Source organism: Saimiri boliviensis, chromosome 15, assembly GCF_048565385.1.
Source record: "Saimiri boliviensis isolate mSaiBol1 chromosome 15, mSaiBol1.pri, whole genome shotgun sequence".
Classification (NCBI taxonomy): Eukaryota; Metazoa; Chordata; class Mammalia; order Primates; family Cebidae; genus Saimiri; species Saimiri boliviensis.
Genome location: NC_133463.1, coordinates 31,136,355 through 31,161,600, shown reverse-complemented (window position 1 = coordinate 31,161,600; position 25,246 = coordinate 31,136,355). Strand labels below are relative to the sequence as shown.

The following is a 25,246-nucleotide window of genomic DNA, read 5'->3' as shown; positions in this document are numbered from 1 at the left end:
CTAGGTATTTTCTCTTTGTAGCAATTGTGAATAGCAGTTTGTTCTTGATTTGGCTCTTTTTAAGTCTGTTATTGGTGTATAGAAATGCTTGTGACTTTTGCACATTGATTTTGTATCCTGAGACTTTGCTGAAGTTGCTTATCAGTTTCAGGAGATTTTGGGCTGAGATGATGGGGTCTTCTAAATATACAATCATGTCATCTGCAAATAGAGACAATTTGACTTCCTCCTTTCGTAATTCAATACCCTTTATTTTTTTTTTTTCTTGCCTAATTTCTCTGGCTAGAACTTCCATTACTATATTGAATAGGGTGTTGAGAGGGGTATCTTGCCTAGTGCCAGATTTCAAAGGGAATGCTTCCAGATTTTGCCCATTCAGTATGATATTGGCTGTGGGTCTGTTATAAATAGCTTTTATTATTTTGAGATACATTCCATCAATACCTACTTTATTGAGAGTTTTCAGCATAAAGTGCTGTTGAATTTTGTCAAAGGCATGTTGTGTCTTCGTTCTCGTTGGTTTCTAAGAACATCTTTATTTCTGCCTTCATTTCATTGTTTATGCAGTCAACATTCAAGAGCCAGTTGGTTAGTTTCCATGAAGCTGTGCAGTTCTGAGTTAGTTTCTGAATTCTGAGTTCTAATTTGATTGCACTGTGGTCTGAGAGACTGTTTGTTATGATTTCCGTTCTTTTGCATTTGCTGAGGAGTGATTTACTTCCAATTATGTGGTCAGTTTTAGAGTAGGTGTGATGTGGTGCTTAGAAGAATGTATATTTTGTGGATTTGGGGTGGAGAGTTCTGTAAATGTCTATTAACTCCAGATTTGAGTTCAAGTCCTGGCTATCCTTGTTAATTTTCTGTCTCGTTGATCTGTCAGATATTGACAGTGGAGTGTTAAAGTCTCCCACTATTATTGTGTGGGAGTCTAAGTCTCTTTGTAGGTCTTTAAGAACTTGCCTTATGTATCTGGGTGCTCCTTTATTGGGTGCGTATATATTTAGGATTGTTAGCTCTTCTTGTTGCATTGATCCTTTTACCATTATGTAATGCCCTTCTTTGTTGGTTTAAAGTCTATTTTATCAGAGACGAGAATTGTAACTCCTGCTTTTCTTTGCTCTCCATTTGCTTGATAAATCTTCCTCCATCGCTTTATTTTGAACCTTTGTGTATCCCTGCATGTGAGATGGGTTTCCTAGATACAGCACATTGATGGGTTTTGACTTTTTATCCAATTTGCCAGTCTGTGTCTTTTGATTGGGGCATTTAGCCCATTTACATTTAAGGTTAATATTGTTATGTGTGAATTTGATCCTGCCATTTTGATGCTAGCTGGTTGTTTTGCCCATTAGTTGATGCAGTTTCCTCATTGTATCAATGCTCTTTACCATTTGGTATGTTTTTGAAGTGGCCGGTACTGATTGTTCCTTTCTATGTTTAGTGCTTCTTTCAGGAGCTCTTGTAAGGCAGGCCTGGTGGTAATGAAATCTCTGAGCAATTGCTTGTTCATAAAGGATTTTATTTCTGCTTTGCTTATGAAGCTTAGTTTGCCTGGATGTGAAATTCTAGGTTGAAAGTTATTTTCTTTAAGGATGTTGAATATTGGTCCCCACTCTCTTCTGGCTTATAGGGTTTCTGCTGAGAGATCTGCTGTGAGTCTGATGGGCTTCCCTTTGAGGGTAACCTAACCTTTCTCTCTGGCTGCCCTTAGCATTTTTTCCTTAATTTCAACCCTGGTGAATCTGAAAAATTATGGAATGCTTCATGAATTTGTGTGTCATTTTTGTGCAGGGGCCATGCAATCTTCTCTGTATAGTTCCAATTTTAGTATATGTGCTGCCTAAGCAAGCACTATATTTTATTTTTTCAGATGTAGTCACCCAGGCTAGAGTACAGTGGCACTATCTTGGCTCACCACAACCTTTGCCTCCCGGGTTCAAGTAATTCTCCTGTCTCAGCCTCCCGAGTAGCTGAGATTACAGGCACATTCCACCACACCTGTCCAGCTAATGTTTTTGTGTTTTTAGTAGAGACAGGCTTTCACCATGTTGGCCAGGCTAGTCTTGAACTCCTGACCTCAAGTAATCTACCCACCTTGGCCTCCCAAAGTGCTAGAATTATAGATGTGAGTCACTGTGCCCAGCCTAGTTTTCACATTTTAAAATTGAAGGTGTTGGTTATTTCCAGCCCATTAATACCCTTGAGCTTGTGGAGCTTACATTTTGAGATGCCCTTAAATATTGTTTAATCCAACAGTGATTTTACCTAGATGACAGAATAATCTGGAGAGCTTCATCCCAGATCAACTGAAACCAAATTTCCAGGGGTAAGGCCACAGATTTTTTTTGTTTGAGTCTATCCAGAGGATTCTGATATGTTTGAGAACCATTGAATTAGTTCAACTTTTCTCAGTGCCTGTGTCCTCTCTGTATCATGTTTTTTCTTACAAAAATGTCAAACATACAAAAAAACAGAGAGAATATGGAAATAAACTCATCACCTAGCTCCAACAATTATCAACACATGACCAATCCTATTTTATTTTTATTCGCACTCACTTCATAGAATTATTGGCAGGTGATAGTAAACCTGTTTCTCTTAAATACTTCCAACATTGGAGACCTTACTACCTCCTGAGACAGCTGGTATTAGTTATAGTTCTTTGAACTGAAAATGACAGATAAAACCCACCCCAACTCTAGTTTAATTAAGAGAGACCACGTCTTTGGAATGACATTAAGATATTTCATACTCTTCAAGAGCAAGCTGAGTGTTAGAGTTGCGGGAGAATAAGAGGATTGTGAGACTCAGGAATATCTGGAATTCAGAACTCAATGCTCTTTGTTTTCCATCTCTCTTCTCTTCTCACTTTCTCCTTTTGGTGAAAAACTCTTCTCTGGTTTTGTCTCTTAGAACTTCAGCCACAGGCAACCCAACTATTCTTCATTCCCATATCCCATAATCCCAGGAACAGAGCTCTTTGGCCTGACTTGGATCAGGTGCATTTTGCAGTGTATTCCTGTAATAGCCATGAGGGTGTGGGAAGTTATTCCCCAGAAGTTGGGATGGAGGAGATAAATGTTCTGGCACCCATCATGTGTCCAACCCACTGAATTTTCAGATCTCACTGAAAATGTCTTTGAAAATATCTTTCCTGTAGAAGACCAATCTCTCCCTTTGTCAATCTCCACCTCTAGGTTTCTACTCCACTCTGGAAACATGCAGACCCTGTCTGTTTCTCTTTTCACTTGATTTGAAAACAACTATGAAATCCCCATTTAATCTTCTCTCCCCTAGGCTAAACAACCCTGGTTCCTTCAACACTTCCTGGCCTAACATGATTTTGAGCCTTTTCTTTGTCCTGGTCATTCTTGTCTGGATGGGCTCCAGTTTGTCACTTAAAAATTGGCACTCAGACTGAAGGCAATAAATATTCCAGATGTGGATTGGCCTGCAGAGCCAAGAGCAGGACTAAGCAAGCCCCACACATCACACATGTGCATATGTACATTGTGGACACAACATTGTGTCAGCACCACTCCAGCCTGCAATCTTCCTCTGGAGCCTTGGAATGCTCAACTCAGGCTGGGTTTGCAGTCGGCTAAATCCCAGCTCTCTTCATGGGAATGGCTGCTAATCCAGCAATCCCTCCTTTTCGTTAATCTTTTCCTTGAACCTAAAATATTGATTCCAGGTTTTAAAAGTATCATGTTAATTTGGCCTGATTATTCCAGGCTGTCAGAATCTTTTGGAATATTTATTTTGCTCCATCAAATATTAGTTGTCCTTCTCAGTTCTGTCAGCTGCAAGTGTGAGAAGCAGGCCTTCTTTGTCTTCAAGTCATTGGTAAATGGTTAAAGAGAACCAGTCAGAACACCAGGACACAGGAACATACTGCCAAAGACTTCCTTCTTATTTATGTGGCTCCACTGATCAGCTTGTTTTGCTATGATGATTAGTCACTATACGAAACTAAAAGTCCAGAATTCCTTATTCACAGTTCTAAAATTTTAAAATAGATTAAATTTAAAAACTCTCTCTTCAACAAAATACTGGAAAATCAAACCAATAGCATATTTAAGGGATTATGTGTGATGCTCATGTGGGACTTATCCCAGAAATCCAAGAGTGGCTCACATATGCAAAATAATCAAGGTAACACATTACAAAAAAAGGGAAGAACATCTCAATTTTTGCAGAAAATATTTAACAAAATCCAATAACCTTACATGATTAAAATCTCTCAGAAAACTAGGAATATAAGACAACTTCTGAAACATAATAAAACATGTTTGTTTTTTAAAACGCAGAGCCAACATCATATTCAATGGTGACAGACTGAAAAACCTCGCTTCTAAGATCAGGATGCCCCTTTTAACCAGTATTATTCAATATTGTACTGAAAGTTCTAGTCAAAGCAACAAGGAAAAAAAAAAAAGGAAAAGGAAAGAAGTTAAATTAGCTTTATTTGCAGATGAGACAATCCTATATACAGAAAAGTCCAAAGGATCTATAAAAAGCTACTGAAGCTAATAAATTCAACAAAGCTGCAGAATACAATGCCAACATATATTTAAAAAGTTGTTTCTGTATACCAACAATGAACCATCTAAAAATATCATTAAGAAAATAATTCGATTTATAATAGTGTCAAGAATCAAATATCTCAGATAATTTAACCAAGGAGGAGAAGGACTTGCATGCTGAAAATGATGAAACATTGATGAAAGAAAGCAAAGACTTAAATATGTGTACATACATTTACATTCATGGATTAGAAGATTTAATATCATTAAGATGAAAACACTACCATGTGCTCTACAGATTTAATACAATCTCTGCCAAAATTCCAGGAATTTTTTGTTTGTTTCATTAGTTACTTTTGTTTGCAGCAATGGAAAAGCTGGTTCTCAAATTTATATAAAATCCCAGGGAGCCCTGACTAGCCAAAACGATCTTTTAAAATGAAGAACAAAGTTGGAAGACTCACACTTCTCAATTTCAAAACTTATTACAAAGCTATAGTAATCAAAACAGTGTGGTACTGGCATATAGACAAATGAAATAGAATTAAGAGTCTAGAAATAAACCCACATATCTATGCCAATTAGTTTTTCATAAGTGCCAATTACACGCAGTGGGGAAGGAATAGTTAACTGTGATTTCCATGTGCAAAAGAGTGAAATTGGACCCCTGTCTCATACCATACATAAAAGTTTACTCAAATGGGATCAACAACATAAATATAAGAACTAAAATCATAAACATTTCAGAATAAAACCTCAGAGTTAATCTTCATGGTCTTGGACTTGGCAATGAATTTTTAGATAGGATACCAAAAGTCCAAATGGCAAAAGAAAAAAAATAGATAAATTGGCCTTCATAAAAATTTTTTAAAAAAATGTGCATCAAAGGATATTATGAAGAAAATGAAAAGACAAGCTAAAGAATGGGATGAAATATTTGCAGGTCATACATATGATAATGATCTAGTCTCTAGAATATATGAAAACTCTTACAACTCAACAAAAACAAAAAACAAACCCAATTTAAAAATGGGCAAAAGATTTGAATAAACATTTTTGAAAGAAGAGATACAAATGGCCAAGAAGCATTAGTCATTACAGAAATGCAAAGCAAAACCACAATGAGATACCACTTCACACCCACTAAGATGGCAATAATGAATTTTTTAAAAGCACATAAAGTAGCAAGCGTTGGTGAGGATACATACCTCTTGTCTCCACACATGCATAAGCACCCCCTGTTATTTTCAACATTCCCCTGAGTGGTGCATTTGTTTTGACTGGCAAACACATGACACATCATAATCAACCAAAATCCTTAGCTTACATTAGGAATCACTATTGGTGTTATACATTCTTTGGCTATGGGCAAATATATGGTAACGTGTATCTGCCATTATAGTATCATCCAGAGTATTTTCACTACCTTAAAATCCTCTGTGCTCTGCTTATTCATGGCTCTCTCCCCAGAATCCTAAACCCTGACCATTACTAATCTTTTTACTGTATCCATTGTTTTGTTGTTTCCAGAATGGCACATAGCTAGAATGTCATACAGTATGTAACTTTTCAGGCTGGCTTCTTTCATGTAGTATTATGCATTTGAGGTTTCTCCATATCTTTTTCTGGCTTACAAACATATAGCTCATTTCTTTTTATCACTAAATAACATTCCATTTTTCTGGATATTTCACAGTTTATTTATTCATTCACCTACTGAAGAACATCTTAGTTATTTCTAAGTTTTGACAGTTTTAAATAAAGCTGCTATAAATACCTGTGTGAAGGTTTTTATGTAGACATATGTGCTTACCTCCTTTGAGTAAGTAGCACAGAGTACAATTGCTAAATTATATGCCAATCTTATAAAAATACAAATGATCATAAGAGAGTACTATGAACAATTGTATGCCAACAATTTGGATAGCTCTGAAGAAATAGATAAACTCCTAGGAGTACACCACCTAGCAAGACCTAGTCATAAAGAAATAAAATAAAAACATCTAACATTTAAGCAGACAGATAACATGTAGGAAGATTGAATCAGATTGTCAGCAGTGATCAAAAACCTGCCAACAAAAAAATCCCTAAATTAATGATTTCACAGATGAAGTCTATCAAGAATTCAATGAAGAATTAATGCCAATCTTTCTCAAACTCTTCCAAAAAACTGAAAAGGAGGAAACACTTTCAAGCTAATTTTACAAGGCCAGCATTAAACTTATAAGAAAGACAGATAAGGACACTATAAGAAAAGAAAATTATAGGCTGATATCCTTGATGGACATAGATGCAAAAATCCTCAACAAAGTACTAGCAAAGCAAATTCAACAGCACATCAGAAAGATTATACACCATGACCAAGTGGGATTTATCCCTGGGATGCAAGGCTGGTTCAACAGATGCAAATCAATAAATGTGACATACCACATTAACAGAATGAAGGATAAAAACCATACGATCATCTCAACATATACAGAAAAACATCTGACAATATTTGGTATCCTTTTATGATAAAAATCTTCCACAAATTAGGTATAGATGAAATGTACCTCAACATAATAAGGACCATATATGATATAAGCCATAGCTAATATCATACTCAACAGTGAGAAGCTAAAAGGACTTCCACTAAGATCAGAAATAAGATAAGTATGCCCATTCTTGCTACTACTATTCAATGTAGTACTGGATGTCCCACCTAGATCAATCGGTTCAGATAAAGAAATAAAAGGCATCTAAATTGAAAAAGAAGAAGTTAAATTGTTTCTGTTTGTAGATGATATGACCTTGCATGCAGAAAATCCTAAAGATTCCACCAAAATTGTCAGAAGTAATAATCAAGTTCAGCAAAATTGTAAGATACAATATTAATACACAAAAATCAGCTGCATTTCTATACACTAACAGTAAACTATCTCCAAAATAAATTAAGAAAATAATCCCATTTACAATAGCATAAAAAATCAAATACTTAGAAATAAATTTAAGGAGGTAAAAGATTTATATACTAAAACTTATAAGACATTGATTAAAGAAACTGAAGGCGATACAAAATAAATGGAAATATATTCTGTGTTCAGGGATTGGAAGAATTAAAATGTTTACATTATGTAAAGCAATCTACAGATTTATTGAATACATATCAAAATTTCAATGACATTTTTCACAGGAATAGATAAAATGGTCCTAAAATGCATATGCAACCACACACACACACACACACACACACACACACACACCCTGACAAGAAAGAAAAAACTAGAGGCCTCACACTCCCTCATTTTATACTAGATTACAAAATTATAGTAATCAAAACTCTATGGTACTGGCATTAAAACAGACACATTAAACCAATAGAACAGAATAGAGAGCTCAGAAATAAGTTCAGACATATGTGGTTAACTAACCTTTTCAAGTACACCAAGAATACACTATAGATAAAGGACAGTTTCTTCAATAAATAGTACTAGGAAAATTGGATATCCATATCCACAGGCACAAGAACAAAACTGGGTTCGTTTCTTACACCATACAAAAATTAACACAAAATGGATTAGAGACTTAAATGTAAGAAATGAGCCCATTAAATTTCTAGAGGAAAACAAAGGTAAAAACTTTTTGACATTGGTCTCAGTAGTAAATTTTGGATATGACACCAAAAGCACAGGCAAAAAAAAAAAAAAAAAAAAAAAAAAAAAAGCAAACATAAACAAGGGGGACTATATCAAACTAAAAAGCTTCTGCACACCAAAGGAAGCAATCAACAAAATTAAAATCAACCTACTATTGGAATAAAATATTTGCAAACCATAAAACTAATAAGGGGTAAATGTCCAAGTAGATAAGAAACTCACTTAAGCTCTTTTATAAGACTTAAAGAAGAAGGAAGGAAATTCTGCTTAAATTCTGAAAAGAAGGAAATTCTGCTATTTGTGACAACACAGATGACCCTGGAGGACATTATGCTAAGTGAAATAGGTCAGACACAGAAAGATAAATACTGTATGATCTCATTTATATGTGAAATCTAAAAAAGTTGAACTTGTAGGAACAGAGGGTTGGCTGGTGGTTGCCAGAAGCTGGAGGTGGGAAAAACGGGGAGATTTTGTTTATAAGAGGAATTAGTTCTGAGGATTGAATGTACAGCATTGTGACTATGGTTAGTAACTGTATTGTTTACTTGAAATTTGATAAGAGAGCAGTTTTAAGTGTCCTCACCACACACATGCACACAGTAACTGTGAGTGGTAATGGGGGCAGTATTGATTCTGGTAATCACACATGATATATATGCATATCAAGTCACCATATTATACAACTTGAATATGTATAATTTTTATATGTCAATTAAATATTTAAAAATAAAAAACTGTTAAACTGCCATCCAAAGTGGCTGTATTATATTGCATTCCCACCAGCAATAAGTGAGAATTCCTGCTCTTCTTCATCTTCATTAGCATTTGGTATCAGTGTTCCAGATTTTTGCCATTCTAATAGGTGGGTGATGATATCTTGCTTTAATTCATATTTCTCTAATGACATATAATGTGTAGCATCTTTTTATATGCTTATGTGCCATTTGTATATCCGTGGCTTCTCTTTCTCTTGACATTATCTTTTAGAAGTTTTTAAGTTATTCAATTCTTTCATAGATTGTGCCTTTGGTTTTGTATCTAGAAAGCCTTCGCCATATCCAAGATAATATAAGTTTTCTCCTTGTTAATTTCTAGTTTTATGGGTTTGCACTTTACACATAGGGCTATGATCCATGAGTTACTTTATGTGAAAGGTATAAGATCTGTGTCTAGATTCATTGTTTTGCACGTGGATGTCCAGTTGTTCCAATGTCATTTGTGAAAAGACTCTGCTTCATTGTATTGCTTTTGCTCCTTTGTCAAAGACCAGTTGCTTATATTATGTGAGTCTATTTTTGAGATCTCTATTCTATTTCATTGATTTATCTGTCTATTCTTTTGCCAATACCATCCTGTCTTAATTAGTGTAGCTTTATGGTAAGTCTTAACTTCAGATAGTGTTGGTTTTCTAAACTTTGTTCTTCCCTTTCAATATTGTGTTGTTTATTCTAGGTCTTGTACCTCTTCATATAAACTTTAGAATCAGTTTGTAAATATTCATAAAATAACTTGCTTGGATTTTGATTGGAATTGCTTTGAATCTGCAGATCAAATTGGGAAGGCCTGACATTTTGACAATATTGAGTCTTCCTGTCTATGAACATGGAATATCTTTTCCTTTGCTTAGTTCTTCTTAATTTTGCTCATCAGAGTTATGTAGATTTTCTCATATATATCTTATATGTATTTTGTTAGATTTATACCTAAGTATTTCATTTTGGAGGGTGCTGTGTTTTGGATGCTAATGTCAATTGCACTGTGTTTTTCATTCCAAATTCCACTTGTTTATTGCTGGTATATAAGAAAGGAATTGGCTTTTGTATGTATGTTAACCTTGTATTCTCCAGCCCTGCAATAATTGCTTGATTAGTTCCAGGAGATTTTTTTTTTTCTTTTTTAAGATGTGGGATTTCACATTGTTGCCCAGGCCGGTGTGCGGTGGCTTTTTCCAGGTGCAATCATACTACACTGTAGCCTCAAACTCCTGGCCTCAAGTGATCTTTCTACCTCACCCTCTTGAGTAGCTGAGACTACAGACATATACCACCATGTCTGACTTTAATTACAATAGTTTTTTGTCAGTCCTTTTGGGTTTTCTACATAGACAATCAAACCATCGTGAATAAAGACAGTTTTATTTTTTCTTCCCCATCTGTATACCTTTCATTTCCTTTTCTTATATTATTGCATTAGCTATAAACTATAGTACAATGTTGAAAAGGAATATTGAGAGAAAACATCCATGCCTTGTTACTGATTTTAGTGGGAAAACTTTGGATTTCTTGCCATTAACTATAATGTTAGCTGTAGGTTTTTGTACCATGCTGTTTTCATTATCTTGTGAGCTCTTAACCAGGGCTTTATAACCCACTGAAACTTGGATTTCTGGTGAGGATAGGCCTATTGCTTGCAATAGATTTTCAAATGTCTTCTTAACTTAAAAACAAAACAACAACAACAACAAAAAAACCACGAATTACATACCTTGTAAAAGAGAATCTAAATATGCAGAAACTTTAATTACAAAAAATGTTTGGTCTTCATTTTTGGAAGAAATGGCAAACACCAAGTGACCAAACTCATACTAAAGTTTTATTCAAAAAAATAGCACACCTGCCTCTGCTTTTTCACCTCGTGTGCCAGCATCACAGCAGGGAGTGTAAGTAAGTACATATGATCATCAGCTGGAGCATCCTGGACCCACCCCTGGCTCCAGGTGTTTCAGGTTGAGATTTTGTTATCCAAGTAACACTTAAGATAGTCACACTTAAAAAAAAAAAACAAAATAAATAAGTGAGGCCAGTATGAATGCTCATTGCTGTCTCCTCTACAAGGTGTAATTGGATATTTATCAATTTCATACTTCTGAGAGTCATGGGGAATAGGAGCTGAGGAAAGCTACATTCACAGGAATGTAGATGACCATTTTCAAGGGGTAATGGGGATTTACATAGCTTTTGGCTCTAAATATCCCCATTTCAATATATTTGAATATAGATATTCCCAAGTTCCTTATGCTGATTAAATGAATGTACTAGAAGCCTGTTGTATATTCATTGCTTGTCATGAGTGATTGTACCCTCTGCATCTACTAAGATACCTGTGTAGTGAAAGAAAGGCTGAGGGGATTCTAGATTAGTCCCATGCTCTGTAATAACACTGTTTTCAAAAAGTCTTTTTGGCCGTAGCTAAGTACATAAAATAGCCTTTTCTATCCTATTGACTATAATCCCAAGGCTGCAGGAATTTTACTTTTACAACATGAAGAGAACAATTAGATACAATTTATATATTCAGTCCTCAAGCCAAAATAAGAACAAAACTCAGGTTCTGTTATTTCATAAAAGTTAATAAAAATATTTCTTTATCTTTTTGTTCCCCCTTCAAACAACAACAACAATTAAACCAGGTAGCCTCCTTACTGGAATGTCACTAACACTGAAATAAGTAGGATTATTTGTTACAGATCTGATCCTTCAAGGAGTCTTGTCTATACCTTATTAAGAAAAATCCATGATTATGAAAGATTATCCAATAAATTTGAAAGAGTGTTTTTTACTCATGCAACATACAGTGATTTTTATCCTTGTCCATGACCTTTCTTATGGCCTAAATACAGGAGGCCAGTGAACAAAAAGGTCATTACTCTTCAGAATTCAAACATGCAGTCTCTGGTTTTATAGCTGAGATGCTAGTCAGTAAAATGAAAAGTCTTCCTTAGAACCACAGGCTTGGTCTCCACCAGTGACCATTGACAGTGTTCTCTTGCCCCTTGTGGGTGCCTCAAGACCTTGTCAACAGACAGAACTGCTGGGCATTGATTCGCCAAAAATAATTTAGTAGCTAACGCAGGCAAACTTATTAGGGATTGTCAGAAACTAGAATAATTACCACACACAAATCCAAACCATCTGGCCTATAACAAAGTATATCCTTCCATAGGTTTTATCTTGCTTTTTCAGTAATAAATTATTCTATCACATTCCCAATAAAGTGCTGGAGAGGAAAGGTCAGGTGACCCTAAAGCCTCTGATTTAATTCAGTCTCTGCAGCTCCACATTTTATCACCATCTCCAAAGCAGAGGAGCATTTCTTTCTTTTCCTACTGGCCTGACAATCAGGAATGCTACTTGCTGAGTTATAGGAATGGTGGAAGCATTCGTCAAGCCCTGCTCACATGGGCAGGTGGCAGGAAAGAGAAACGGGGGTGTAGATAGTCCAGGAGAATGGTTCCTAAACTTGACTTATTACCAGAATCAGATAAAGAACTTTTTAAAACACAGATTCCTGAACCTCAGAGCATGTACTTCAGTGAGTGTGGAGATTAGTTTTTGCTAAGGTAATACACCACCTGAACATCTCAGTGGCTCACACAAACGTGTGCTTATGTTTCATGAGAGCTGTGAGTCTGCTGCAGCTTTCTTGGGCTTGCCTGGGCTTGACCTAGAAGCATGTGTATTCTCACTCCAGAAGCCAGGCTAAAGGAGTATCCACTAACAAGGGCATGCCATTCTCATAACTGAGGGAAGAAGCTCAAAGGAATGCCAACACATCTAGTGTTTCTACACTGGTGTGGCATGCATCATGTCCACTTATAATTCATTGACTAAGGCAAATCTGTGGCCATGCCAAAGTTTTTGAGGTGAGGAATAAATTACCTAAAGGAAAGCATGGCACATATGGCAACAACCCTGGGTGTAGCCAGGAACACAAATGACTGTGAACAAGTAATACAGCTATGACACTTAAGAATATATAATTTTAAGAGCATCGTAGAAGATTCTGATGATTCCTTCATCCCTACTATTTCACGGAGAAGGCATCTTCCTTTATGTACCTGCTGTGACAACTGAGCATCCATTAGTATAGACTCTTCAGCAGACAGATTGAACTAAGTAATTGGTTAGTGCAATTCAGACTCACATTCCATCAACACACATGTCTATCCAATGCATGAAGAAGTCTGATGCTTCTGTAAGTCTTAGCAGTTTGTGCAATGTACATTTCTATCCTTAATCTTACATCATCTTCATAACTTATTCAATAGCTATTGTTATTCCCATTTTGAAAATGTCTAAACTGAGCCTTGGGGAGATTAAATGCTTTGATGGCAACATATCTAGAAAAGAGTGAAGCTGCCTTGATCACTTACTTGTCCAAGTCCAGACCTTCTTCTACAATGAATGTCCTGGAAGCCAATTCCTGTTACTGCCATCACTTCTCTGAGGTACTTTTACACAGATATGGGGATCTGTAACATAAATTCTAACTAATTTACTTATGTGGCAAATGTTTTTTAAGCACTTAGCACATTCCTGATACACTATTCTAGACACCAGGGAAGCAACACAAACAAAACTGACAAAAATCCCTGCTTATAATCTAGCCAAGGGAGATGAATGTTAAACAAGTAAACAAGTCAACTCATCTTAAATGGCCACAGTTGGAACATATGTCAGGTGAGGATAGTGCCATAAGGGAAAATGACAGATTTTTGGCGCGGTCAGAGTCAGCCATAGCTAGATATTACAAGAAATAAATCCTTTTAAATAAATGAAGAAAGAATTATTAAACTGTTTTGGTTCTCAGGCTTCATCAGAGGATGAAATATTTCTAGAACTTCCTTTAAATTACTCCCATGCTTCAAATATAAAGAATAAACTCACACAGAATTTGATGGGCTAAATCATGGTTTTTTTTTTTTTTTGACAGGTTAATTACTAAAATCCAATTCTTATTAAAATGATACGTGTGGCCACTTCAAATTCTTTACTTATTAGTAATAGTAAAAGTAAATTAAAATGAGCACATCTGTAATGTTATCTGGTAATCTAGAAGGAATATCACTGACTGCATTGCAACTGAACCTCAGAATTAAACACCTATTATAATGATGAACAGGTATCTTGAAATGTCTCAGTTTTAATAAAGAAAATTCCCATAATCAGTATATTCCCTACCTGCTTATTTCTGTTGAAACTTCTCTTCTCTTGAGAAAAACTGAGGAAAGACATTACTCTTAGAATCTCCTCTTATTCACTCATATAACAAATACAATTTGAGCACCTATTATATGCCAGGCATGTATCTAGGAACAAGGCATACTACAATAAACAAAACAGACAAAAATTTCTTACTCTTATGGAGATAATCATCCAGCTGGATGAAGACTGATTATTAACAAAATTATTTGCTTGTTTGATGGAGGTTCTTGGGATCTTAGGATGAAAAGTCCAGATGGGCCCTTGCTCTCAAGCCCTGAGGCCATGCAGACAGGAAGCAGCTCAGTGTTTCAGCATACAGGCCTTGTTACCACCGACACAGTTGTTAGGTGTGGGCCCTGGGCACGTCCCACACTGGCAAGTTGGTTAGGAGATGTACTTTAAGCCTTCTGGCTCAAACGTGGATCATCTGTCAGGCAGTATTTCTGTCTAAACTCTCAAATCTGGTTATGGGCCATCTAAAGGGAGTGCAACACGATCAATCGTTGCTGAATAATTTGTTTGAAGAGGCATCATGGGCCACAGCTGGAAAGGAGCACATTAGGAGTGACAGGGTCTTGGCACTGACAGAGCCTGAGACTTTGCTTCTTGCTTTTCAACCAAACCAAGTGGGATGGCTGGGCATTCATTAGGAAGAAACAGCCTTACCCATTTTAAGACTCCCTTATGACATCAACACCCTCAGCCCCCACCCAAAGATCGTAGAAGGCAGCCCCAAGGTTTCGGTTGATCAAAAGTTGGCTTGATCGACTTTTATTACAGAAGTAAAATTTATTTTGAGAGTCTGAAAATGATATCATAAAATCATTGCTAATTTGGGTATTTACTTTATGACTAGCTTCAAGTATTCAATAAAGAAAACATAAACGGAAGAAAACTCCTATGGACACATTGTGTTAAAAATCAACAAACTTTAACCAAGAGCTTGTTCTGTATATTATGTGTCTGAAGTCCAGCCATTAACTCGGTGAAAAAATAACGGGGAGGTTGGGGAATTGTCTTAGCAGCTGGTAATTTTACATTGCAGGCAAAAGGATCTGGAACATCTGTGATATTCAATTGGACACAATTATCAAATGCCTACTTTGTGCCACACACCATGCCAAGACCTTTGCATGCCTAACCTTTCTGCCTCTCCATCGCCTTATGAACTAGTGCTGTCATGACATTTGACATCTAGGAAACAGATTCAGAGAATTTAAGTAACTTGCCCAAGGTCAGAGCTGAGATTCAAGTCCAGGTCTGCCTGGCTTCAAAACCAGTGTGCACTTTTCACTGTTTTTTAACTGACGAAAGAACCTGTTTTTGACTTGCAGCAGCAAAGACCAAGAACCTAGCCACACTCCCTCCTGAGACAGTTCTTTATTAAAGACCAACAGCTAATGGTAACATGCCAAGGGTGGAATTTCAGAGGAATTTCACTCTCTTTATCAAATACTGCACAACATTTTACTTTTAAAAATAAAAGATAGTTCTTTTGTAATATAAGAGCATAACTTGTATTTCATAGTTACAGAGCAAAGTTCAGTGCCTTGAAGTTTACTCATTTTCTTTCCTGTCTATTGACCTTCCTTTTTGGGATGCTGTCTTATCTACCCATGCATTGTTGTGAAGTGGTCTAATCTCTAAGGAAATCAACAGCTAAGGAAGACTTGGATTTCAAATGACAATTTATGTTTGAAATCTTCAGAAAGGGGCCATATTGAGAGGTTGAGGGGCTTCTCTTTCTGGAGGCCTGGGGAGAAGAAAGGACAAACATATACCCTGGTAGTTCAGGAATTCACCCAAGGGGCTGGACCAAATGATCCTTTATCTGTGAAATGAGGATAACATTTCAAATCCTAGGACTAGGGTGAGGATTAAACAAAACAAGCCATATAGAGTAACCAGTGGTATGACTGACAATAGTTGGAACTCAACTGATGCTACTTTCCTGTCATCGCCAATGGAGACCAAAACATATCCAAGAAGTCATTTCTAACGGAAGAGCACATTTTAATATAGAGCCATTCATCCTCACCCAGTTGTGTGGCTCAAAATTGCTTCAAATTGAATTTGATTTTGAACTTAATGTTCTTGGGTGAAAAGTTCACACAAACTAAAAGAGGCCAAAGAGGAAACAGAGCAGGGCGTTTTATTACCTGCTTGTCTTTGTCCTGCAGATGGGCCTTGAAATTGCTTGGTTCTAATCCCAATTTCCAAGACTTTGTCATTTACTAAACACTCAGAAATTTCACTGGAGTAGGATTATTTTGTGTGTGAAAAACCTCAAAGCAAGAACAGTTCGTATTTCCAAATAGAGACCCCATTAGTAGTCAAAACAACACTTTGGATCACACCAATTAGTTATTTACTTAAAGTTCCACATCTTCTTTCTATGACTATAGATAGTCTCTGGGGAACATGACTTGTTTTTTCCTTATGGTTATTATATTAGGTTACTCCAGTTAACGCACTACATCAGGAATGTTCCACTTGCTAAGGTTTTTGAGGATTTCTTCAATTCACTAACATATTCATCAGCTAAATGTGAAATCCTCTACAGAGTTTTATCCTTCCTTTTCATATTCCTCCCTTGTCTCTGAGGTGAAAATATATGCTTGATTAATAATAGCACTGTCATGTTCTTTGGGGATACCTGTAACTTTGGCAGAGAGATGCTATCTCAGGGCTTACGTAGTTTAGCTTGACTTCTGAATGTCTGAACAGCTCACAAAGGAACCATTCTGAGACAGCTTGCCCACCTGTGTGCATCTTCTCTGAAGAGAAAGGATCAAGAGATGAAAGAGGTGAGGATAGAGGAAAGGAGAAGGCTCAGAGGTGAGAAGGGAAGACATGGGGATAGGACAGGCAATCAGAGTATCCCACACTCTGGAACTCCTCCTGGTATGATATTGAATAGAATTGCTCCTGGCTTTGCCTTGCAAATCATATCCTTCCTGAGCCCATGACAGGGATCAAGATTGCCTCTGAGCAGCAGAGTCCCCAGATTACTCATACAACATTCAGGTATGCAAAGGAAATTGGCTACTTTATTTCTTTATACTTAATATAATTTTTAACGAGCCTTCTACCTATTTGGGTAGCAAGGGAAAAAAAAACTATATTTAGTCCAATTTAAAGTTAGTTTGGCCCAATTATTTTTGCAGAAACTCTGTATTAACTAGTTTTTCTGCTCAGTTCTTCACAGCTGTCTTCTTTCTTGCATGCTTCTCTCTGGGTCCCATGGGTCATGGCTCTGGGGGATGGGAGACTGTGGATTTGCACTTGTGCTTGGGTGTGAGGTGCCTGGTGTCTGCTGAGGAATGACTGGCACCAACCTATGGCTGGTGTCTCCAGCTGGCGCCCACAGCTGACATCTGTGGCCGATGGACTTGTGGTCTATTTCTGCTTTGTTTGCTTAGAGTATGGGGGCTCCTCCATGAAGACTTGCCTCATTCCCCACCCCACTCTTGCTGGTGAAGACCCTTTTGAGTCTCTGCCATATCTGCAACTTATGAAGCCAGCTGACAACCCTGAAACTGAGGCTACAGGTCACCTCAGCCACCATCCCAGCAGTCTGTGGCAGATCTGTGGCTTCTCAGATTGGCATTCATACTGTGGGAGAACAAGGGGAAACTCAGGTGCACAGATTTGTCCCTTTCTCAATCTGCATGTCTCAGTCCACATTCTGAACTACAGGTGGCTCCCGTCATAGCTGTTTCCATTCAAACAAGGGGTGGGTCAAGAATCCACTGCCCTCCTCACCCTGTGGGGTTTGAAAACCCAGAGAGGAGATATTCAGCTGACTGCATTCTTTCCCTCCTCTCTGGGCTCTTCACCCCATCTTTTCCTCTCCACAATCCCTTAGATCTAGAAGAGGCAAACTTTTCTTTTATGTTCCCTTCTTTTCACCCTTACATAAACAGTATAAAGCATTCCACCAGGACTCGTATTGTTACATTAAAAGGCACTAGAGTAATTTAGAATATTATCACTCAATAATATTTGCCTTTGAGATTATTATCTTGCTGTAAAATTGTACTTTGAATGTTGAAATTCCAATAATAATTTTTCTTTATTTTTTCATTACTTTTCAACAACATTATTTTGTATTGATTAGGAAGTTGATCATGGGAGAAGAAAAGAGAAATAATATTAAAAAGAAAAGAGAAATAACATTAACATCATTCAAAATATTCAAAATAGTATGTTAACATATGTGTTCTGAAAAAGAAATTGAACCACCAGTAGGGGGATAGCAGAAAGGAAGAGATGTCCTCCCTGGGCTCCGCCCTCAGTGGGTTATGCCTCACAATGGCTAATGCATCTGACTGGTGCTGGGGTTTTCAGGGTAGCAGCTCCTATTTCATCTCCTAGAAAGTGTCTGTCACTGTTTCTCCACCCTCTAGACTATGGGGGCCACCTTCTTATAGGATGCTGCCAAGGTCCTGTGACTGAAATGCAATAATTTTGATATTCTATCCATTCATCAAACATTACTCAAACACCTACTAGGTCATATACACTGATCAAAGTGCACTGAAATGAAGAATATGAGATAAAATAAATCTGCCAGAAATTATTTTTAGCTAAGGATTTGAGCCTCTCTTCTGGTACCATTTATCCAAAGCAGCTCGAAGTGGTGAAAGTAGTTGATTTCAGTTGCCTCTCCCTGGCTTTCTGAATGCCAAGAGTTATTTAAGCCTCTTCATTTATTCATTTATTCATCAATCCTTTCAAGGAATGCTTATTGATTATTCATTATATGTTAGGCACTTTGCTAGGTTTTGGGGAAGCTGAGATGATTAAGATATATGTTCTTACTCAAAAAGTTCTAGTTCATAAGGAATATGGACATTTCACTGGCAAGAGTAATGCAGTGTTACAGCTGTTCCCTTTACCCTTTGTTTGTGCACCATGCATAGGTTCATTAAACCACCTACAATGAGCACCAGGAAAGGCATGGCCAATCACTTTTGGTTGAAGGAGAAGGTACTTGGGAAGGCTAAATGAAAAAGAGGATCACTTAATTGAGACTTCCAATATTCACTGTGTATTCTTTTTCTATTTGTTCTTGTATAAGCAAGGAAAGATTTCTATGCAGAGCGAAGAGCAAGAGCAAAAGCCTGAAGATGATCAGTGCATAAGCTGTCCAGGAAGCTATAAGCAGATGGAATGAGTATAGAAGAAACCAGGGGCCAGAAAGAGGTGGAGACCAGTTCCTGATGCACGTGCCAGACAATGGGAACAGGGGCCATTTCTGGGTGGAAACTTTTCCAGTTCTTTTCACATCATACCCCTGATATTGTTTGGCAGTGCCCCCACCCAAATCTCAACTTGAATTGTAGCTCCCAGAATTCCCACATGCTGTGGGAGGGACCTGGGGAGGTAATTGAATCATGGAGGCTGGTCTTTCCCATGCTAGTCTCGTGGTAGTGAATAAGTCTTACAAGATCTAGTGGGTTTATCAGGGGTTTCTGCTTTTGCTGCTGCTTCATTTTTCTCTTGTCATCACCATTTAAGAAGTGCCTTTTAGTGAGCGCAGTGGCTCATGCCTATAATCCCAGCACTTTGGGAGGCTGAGGTGGGCGGAGCACCTGAAGTCGGGAGTTCCACACCACCCTGACCAACATGGAGAAACCCTGTCTCTGCTAAAAAATACAAAAATTAGCCAGGCGTGGTGGTTCACGCCTGTAATCCCAGCTACTCAGGAGGCTGAGGCAGGAGAATCACCTGGGAGGGTTGTGGTGAGCAAGATCACACCACTGCACTCCAGCCAAGGCAACAAGAGGAAAATTCTGTCTAAAAAAAAAAGTGCCTTGTTCCTCCTTCCATTATTCTGAGGCCTCCTTAGTGCTGTAGAACTGTAACTTCAATTAAACCCCTTTTTGTCCCAGTCTCGAGTATGTCTTTATCAGCAGTGTAAAAATGAACTAATACAGTAAATTGGTATCAGTAGACTGGGCCATTGTTGAAAACATGCATGAAAACGTGGAAGCAACTTTGGAAGTGGATAGCAGGGAGAGGTTGAAACAGTTTGGAGGGCTCAGAAAAAGAGGAAAATGTGGGAAAGTTTTGAACCTCCTAAAGACTTCTTGAATGGCTTTGACTAAAATGCTGATAATGATGTGGACTATGAAATCCAGGATGACATGGTCTCAGATGGAGATAAGGAATTTGTTGGGAACTGGAGTAAAAGTTAACTCTTGTTATGTTTTTAGCGAAGAGACAGGTGGCATTTTCTTTTGCCCCAGAGATTTATGGAACTTTGAACTTGAGAGAGATGATTTAGAGTATCTAGTGGAATAAATTTCTAAGCAGCAAAGTATTCAAAAGGTGACTTGGGTGCTGTTAAAAGCATTCCATTTTAAAAGGGACACAGAGCATAAACGTTTAGAAACTTTGTAGCCTGACAATACAGTAGAAAAGAAAAGTCCATTTTTGGAGGAGAAATTCAAGCTGGCTGCAGAAATTTGCGTAAGTAGCAAGGAGCTTAATGTTAATTCCTAAGACCATGGAAAAGTGTCCCCAGGCCATGTCAGAAACCCAGTGTGTAGTCTAGGGACTTGGTGCCCTGTGTCCCAGCTGCTCCAGCCTGACTGAAAGGGGCCAACGTACAGCTCAGGCTATGAAGGTAGAAGCCCCAAGCCTTGGCAACTTTTACATGGTGTTGAGCCTGCAGATGCACAGAAGTCAAGAATTGAGGTTCAGAACCGTCTGCCTAGATTTCAGAAGATGTATAGAAATGCCTGGATACCTGGGCAAATATTTGCTGCAGGGGTGGGGCCCTCATGGAGAACCTCTGCTAGAGCAGTGCAGAAGGGAAGTATGGGGTTGGAGCCCCCACACAGAATCCTTGCTGGGACACTGCCAAGAGGAGCTGTGAGAAGAAGGCTACCATCCTTCAGACTCCAGAATGTAGGTCCACCAATAGCATTCTCTGTGCATCTGGAAAAGCTACAGACACTCAATGCCAGCCCATGAAAGCAGCCAGGAAGCAGGCTGTAACCTGCATAGCCACAGGGGTGGAGATTCCCAAGACCATGGGAACCCACCTTTTGCATCAGCATGACCTGGATGTGAGACCTGGAGTCAAAGAAGGTCATTTTGTAGCTTTAGGTTTGACTGTCCTGCTGGATTTTGAGTTTGCATGGGCCCTGTAACCCCCTTGTTTTGGCCAATTTCTCCTATTTGTAATGGCTGTATTTTCCCAATACCTGTAACCCCATTGTATCTAGGAAGTAACTAGCTTGCTTTTGATTTTACAAGCTCATAGATAGAAGGGACTTGCCTTGTCTCAGATGAGACTTTGGACTGTGGGCTTTTGGGTTAATATTGAAATGAGTTAAGACTTTGGGGTACTGTTGGGAAGCCATGGTTGGTTTTGAAATGTGAAGACATGAGATTTGGAGGGATCAGGGGTGGAATGATATGGTGTGACTGTGTCCCCACCCAAATCTCAACTTGAATTGTAGCTCCCAGATTTCCCACATGTTGTGGGAGGGACCCAGGGGGAGGTAACTGAATCATGGGGGCCAGCCTTTCCTGTGCCAGCCTCGTGATAGTGAATAAGTCTCATGAGATCTGATGGGTTTATCAGCAGTTTCCACTTTTGTTTCTTGTTCATTTTTCTCTTGCCACCACCATATGAGAAGTGCCTTTTGCCTCCTGCCATGATTCTGAGGCCTCCCCAGGCATGTGGAACTGAAGTCTAATTAAACCTCTTTTTATTCCCAGTTTTGAGTATGTCTTTATCAGCAGTATAAAAATGAACTAATACAATCCCATAAAACCCATCAGCTCATAAAGTCAATCACTAATAAGCACTTCAAAGGAAGGCTACATACAAAGGGCTGGAGAGGAGGGAGAACTGGTACTCTTCTTGTGGACGATCTGGTATTCATAATTTGGAAAAATCTGCCAGTGGAACCTGTTCCTTTTGTTATATCACCAATTCCGTATCTCCAGTATCAGAAATTTCAACAAAACCATCTTCCTGGAGTGACAGGCAACAGTTTCTAGTGCTATGGAAATTTCCCCAATCATTTAAAATATCAATGTAAATCATATGACTTTTTAAAAATTTACCCAATTTTGCTCTTCATTTTACATTTCTTTCACTTTTGATCCTCATAAACTGCTAGTGCCTGCACATAGTAGGTCCTCTGCACTGCTTATTTCCTTCACAACGACTAAACAAAATAAATGCAGCAACTATCAATTTTCCTGTTTTAACAGATATAACATGTGAAGGCAGAGGGCAAGGAAGGACTAGTTACAGAAGAGAAAAAGCTAATGATTATTAATCACTTCTATGTACCAGGCAATGTTCTTAGCAGTTATGTAGATTAACTCTTCAAATTCTCAAGATAATTTTGTGAGATGGGTATTATTGTTATTATACCCATTTTACAGATGAAGAAACTGAGTCACAGAAACTTTAAGTGACTCTTTCAAATTCACACAGCTAGGTAATGACAAGGCAGGCATTCAAATGTAGGCAGGCTGCTCCAGCGTCCACATTACCGTGAGCCACTTAGGCTAGGGATATGTCCATGACCACAGAGCTGGGTTGTCATGAGGAAGAAAAATCCTATGTCTCAATCAATATCTCTCTCTCTCTCTCTCTCTCTCTCTCTCTCTCTCTCTCTCTCTTTCTCTTTCTCTTTCTATCATCTATATTGAATCCGGGACAAAATAATTTATCCAAGTCATCAAAAATATTATGAACAAAGAGGGAATTAAAGTTAACATTTGTTAAGTGACTTCCATGAACTGAGGCCTATGCTAGATGCTTTAGACCAGGGGTCCCCAACCTCCAGGCCATGGACTGGTACTGATCAGTGGCCTGTTAGGAACCGAGCCACACAGCAGGAGGTAAGTGGTCAGCCAGAGAGCATTATAGCCTGAGCTCTACCTCCAGTAAGATCAGTGGGAGCAGTAGATTCCCATAGGAGTGAGAGCCCTACTGTGAATTGTGCATGCCAGGGATCTAGGTTAAGTGCTCCTTATAAGAATCTGACTAATGCCTGATGATCTGAGGTGGAAAAGTTTCATCCGGAAACCATCCCCTTCCACCCCCGCCACACCCCATCCATGGAAAAACTGTCTTCCATGAAACGGTCCCTGGTGTCAAAAAGGCTGGGGGCCATTGCTTTAGAGTGTTTGCCACACTGAATACTCCCTACAGCCTGGGTCTGCATGAAATAGTGAGGTTGCTGCCAAGAGGGTACCTGGGAGTGGTGGTTTGAGCATCCTTCCCAAGTGTCACTCTATAGCCTGCCCCATTTCCACCACTGCATGCTACCTGCACACAGTGTGGAGTGCAGAGAGATGCCAAATTATCCCACAGAGCCCCTATCAGATTTTAGGTAAACAATGGGGACAACAAATGAAAAAGGAAGATTCCTTCTGCAATAATTTTAGTTTATGATGGATGGGATCCAACCAGATGCCAGGTCCTAGCTCTGTGTTTCTTTATTTTTGTGGGGTTGATTAGCCTGCAGGCAGCCTGCCAGGTCCCTGTCCTCTTCTAGCTCAACTTGCTTCAGAGGAAATGCCACACATGGAAGAAAGGTTTGGGAATTGACAATTTGGTTACATATGCCTGGGGGACAATGTAAAGTAACCACAGAACGATGTGGAGCTCTGTGACTCTCGCCCTGCCTCGCTCTCACTATGGCTGTCCTGGTGAGCTGAGAAAGGCAGAAGCTGTTTTTGCAGCTAATTTTTACAGAGCCCAGACACACTTACATATCTGTTTACTTCTGTCACTCAAACGTAACCGTTTTGTCTGCACAAAGCGAGCAGGAACAATTTGATACCTACCCTCTTAGGTCTCATTATACAAAACAGGCAGAAATAGTGGAGTGTCACCCACAAACTACAGTTAATGAGTAGCAGCCTCTGGGATCTCAGCTATATCACCTACATGTGCCCCTCAGTTTCCTTCTTTATGTGGGAGGCAAATGTGATCAACCCTGGGGTGCTTTGAGAAATTCTTGATTCTAGGTAAATAAGGGGAGGCATTAGAGTTGAGTCTTTAGGAACACCAGGGAATCAGATCCATTTGAATTCCAGTGTTTCATTGGCAAATTGCTTATAACCTTGAACCCACTGGTTCTTCATCTGTAGTATGGACATCATGATAATGTCCATCTGTGAAGGGTGTTGTCAAATTCAAATAAGACAATGCATTAAAAATACGAAGCCCAGTGGGATTCTAGAAATAAGAAATTAGTAATTATTTACTTTTTTTGATTAAATGTCATCATTTTTTCTCTGTATCAGCAAAGAACTGTTGTTTAAGTAGGAAGCACCACAAGCCAGATTAATAGAATGCATTAAATAGAACATTTGGCATTAATAAACATACACACAGACATACACAAAATCTAAAAAATGAAACATTTTCATTGGTATTTGAAATGGTCATATTAAGAAAAAAAAAATCCTCAAATTGGGTGATTTCCCAGTCAAAATATATAACTGAGCGTGATATCAAGAAAGTAAAAACTTGGTTCTGATATATAGCTGAGGAATGCTGCACAGAGAGGGGGAGTAAAGAAAAAGATATTGCGAACTGAAAGGATTGAAAAGCACAGGATGTTGAAGAAAGTCCATGAGCTGGTTGAAAGTTTTTGGCTGGGTTTGGTTTATCTACCAGCCCTGAGCAAGTGTCTTCTGTTTTCAGATCAAAAGTACTTACTGGAAATGTGTTATGTGCCCCAATAAATGCCTTAAAGAATTCATTGAACTTGCACACAACTAACTCAACTGTGAGGAATGCTGTGATAAACTGTTTAATGAAGACCCAGCAAGATCACCCTCGGAGCATAATGGAGGGGTAGAATTGGGTACTGACGAGGATGGGAAAAGATGACAGACAAATCTCTGATCTCTAGGGACTTAGGGTCTGGCTAGAGAGATAAGACAAAAGGGTTAGGAAAGGACTGACAACTTAAAGACAAGTTGTACCTAAAAGGGGCCAAGTTGTCCCTAGGAACATGTTTTTGCATATAATTTTGTGTTGATTAAAAATGCTATTTCAGGCCGGGCATGGTGGCTCACGCCTGTAATCACGCCTTTGGGAGGCCAA

The 25,246-nt window shown here is 38.4% G+C and overlaps 1 long non-coding RNA gene and 1 other non-coding gene across 2 annotated transcripts in view; one reads left to right on the top strand and one right to left on the bottom strand.

Moving 5' to 3' along the window:
• Positions 1-25,246, top strand: part of LOC141581446 (uncharacterized) — a 100,827-nt gene that overhangs the window by 58,708 nt on the left and 16,873 nt on the right. The gene's annotated exons all lie outside the window — the stretch shown is intronic.
• LOC120362390 (U6 spliceosomal RNA) lies at positions 1,747-1,852 on the bottom strand. Its single transcript, XR_005578306.1, has one exon. It is a non-coding gene; the product is annotated as a U6 spliceosomal RNA (small nuclear RNA).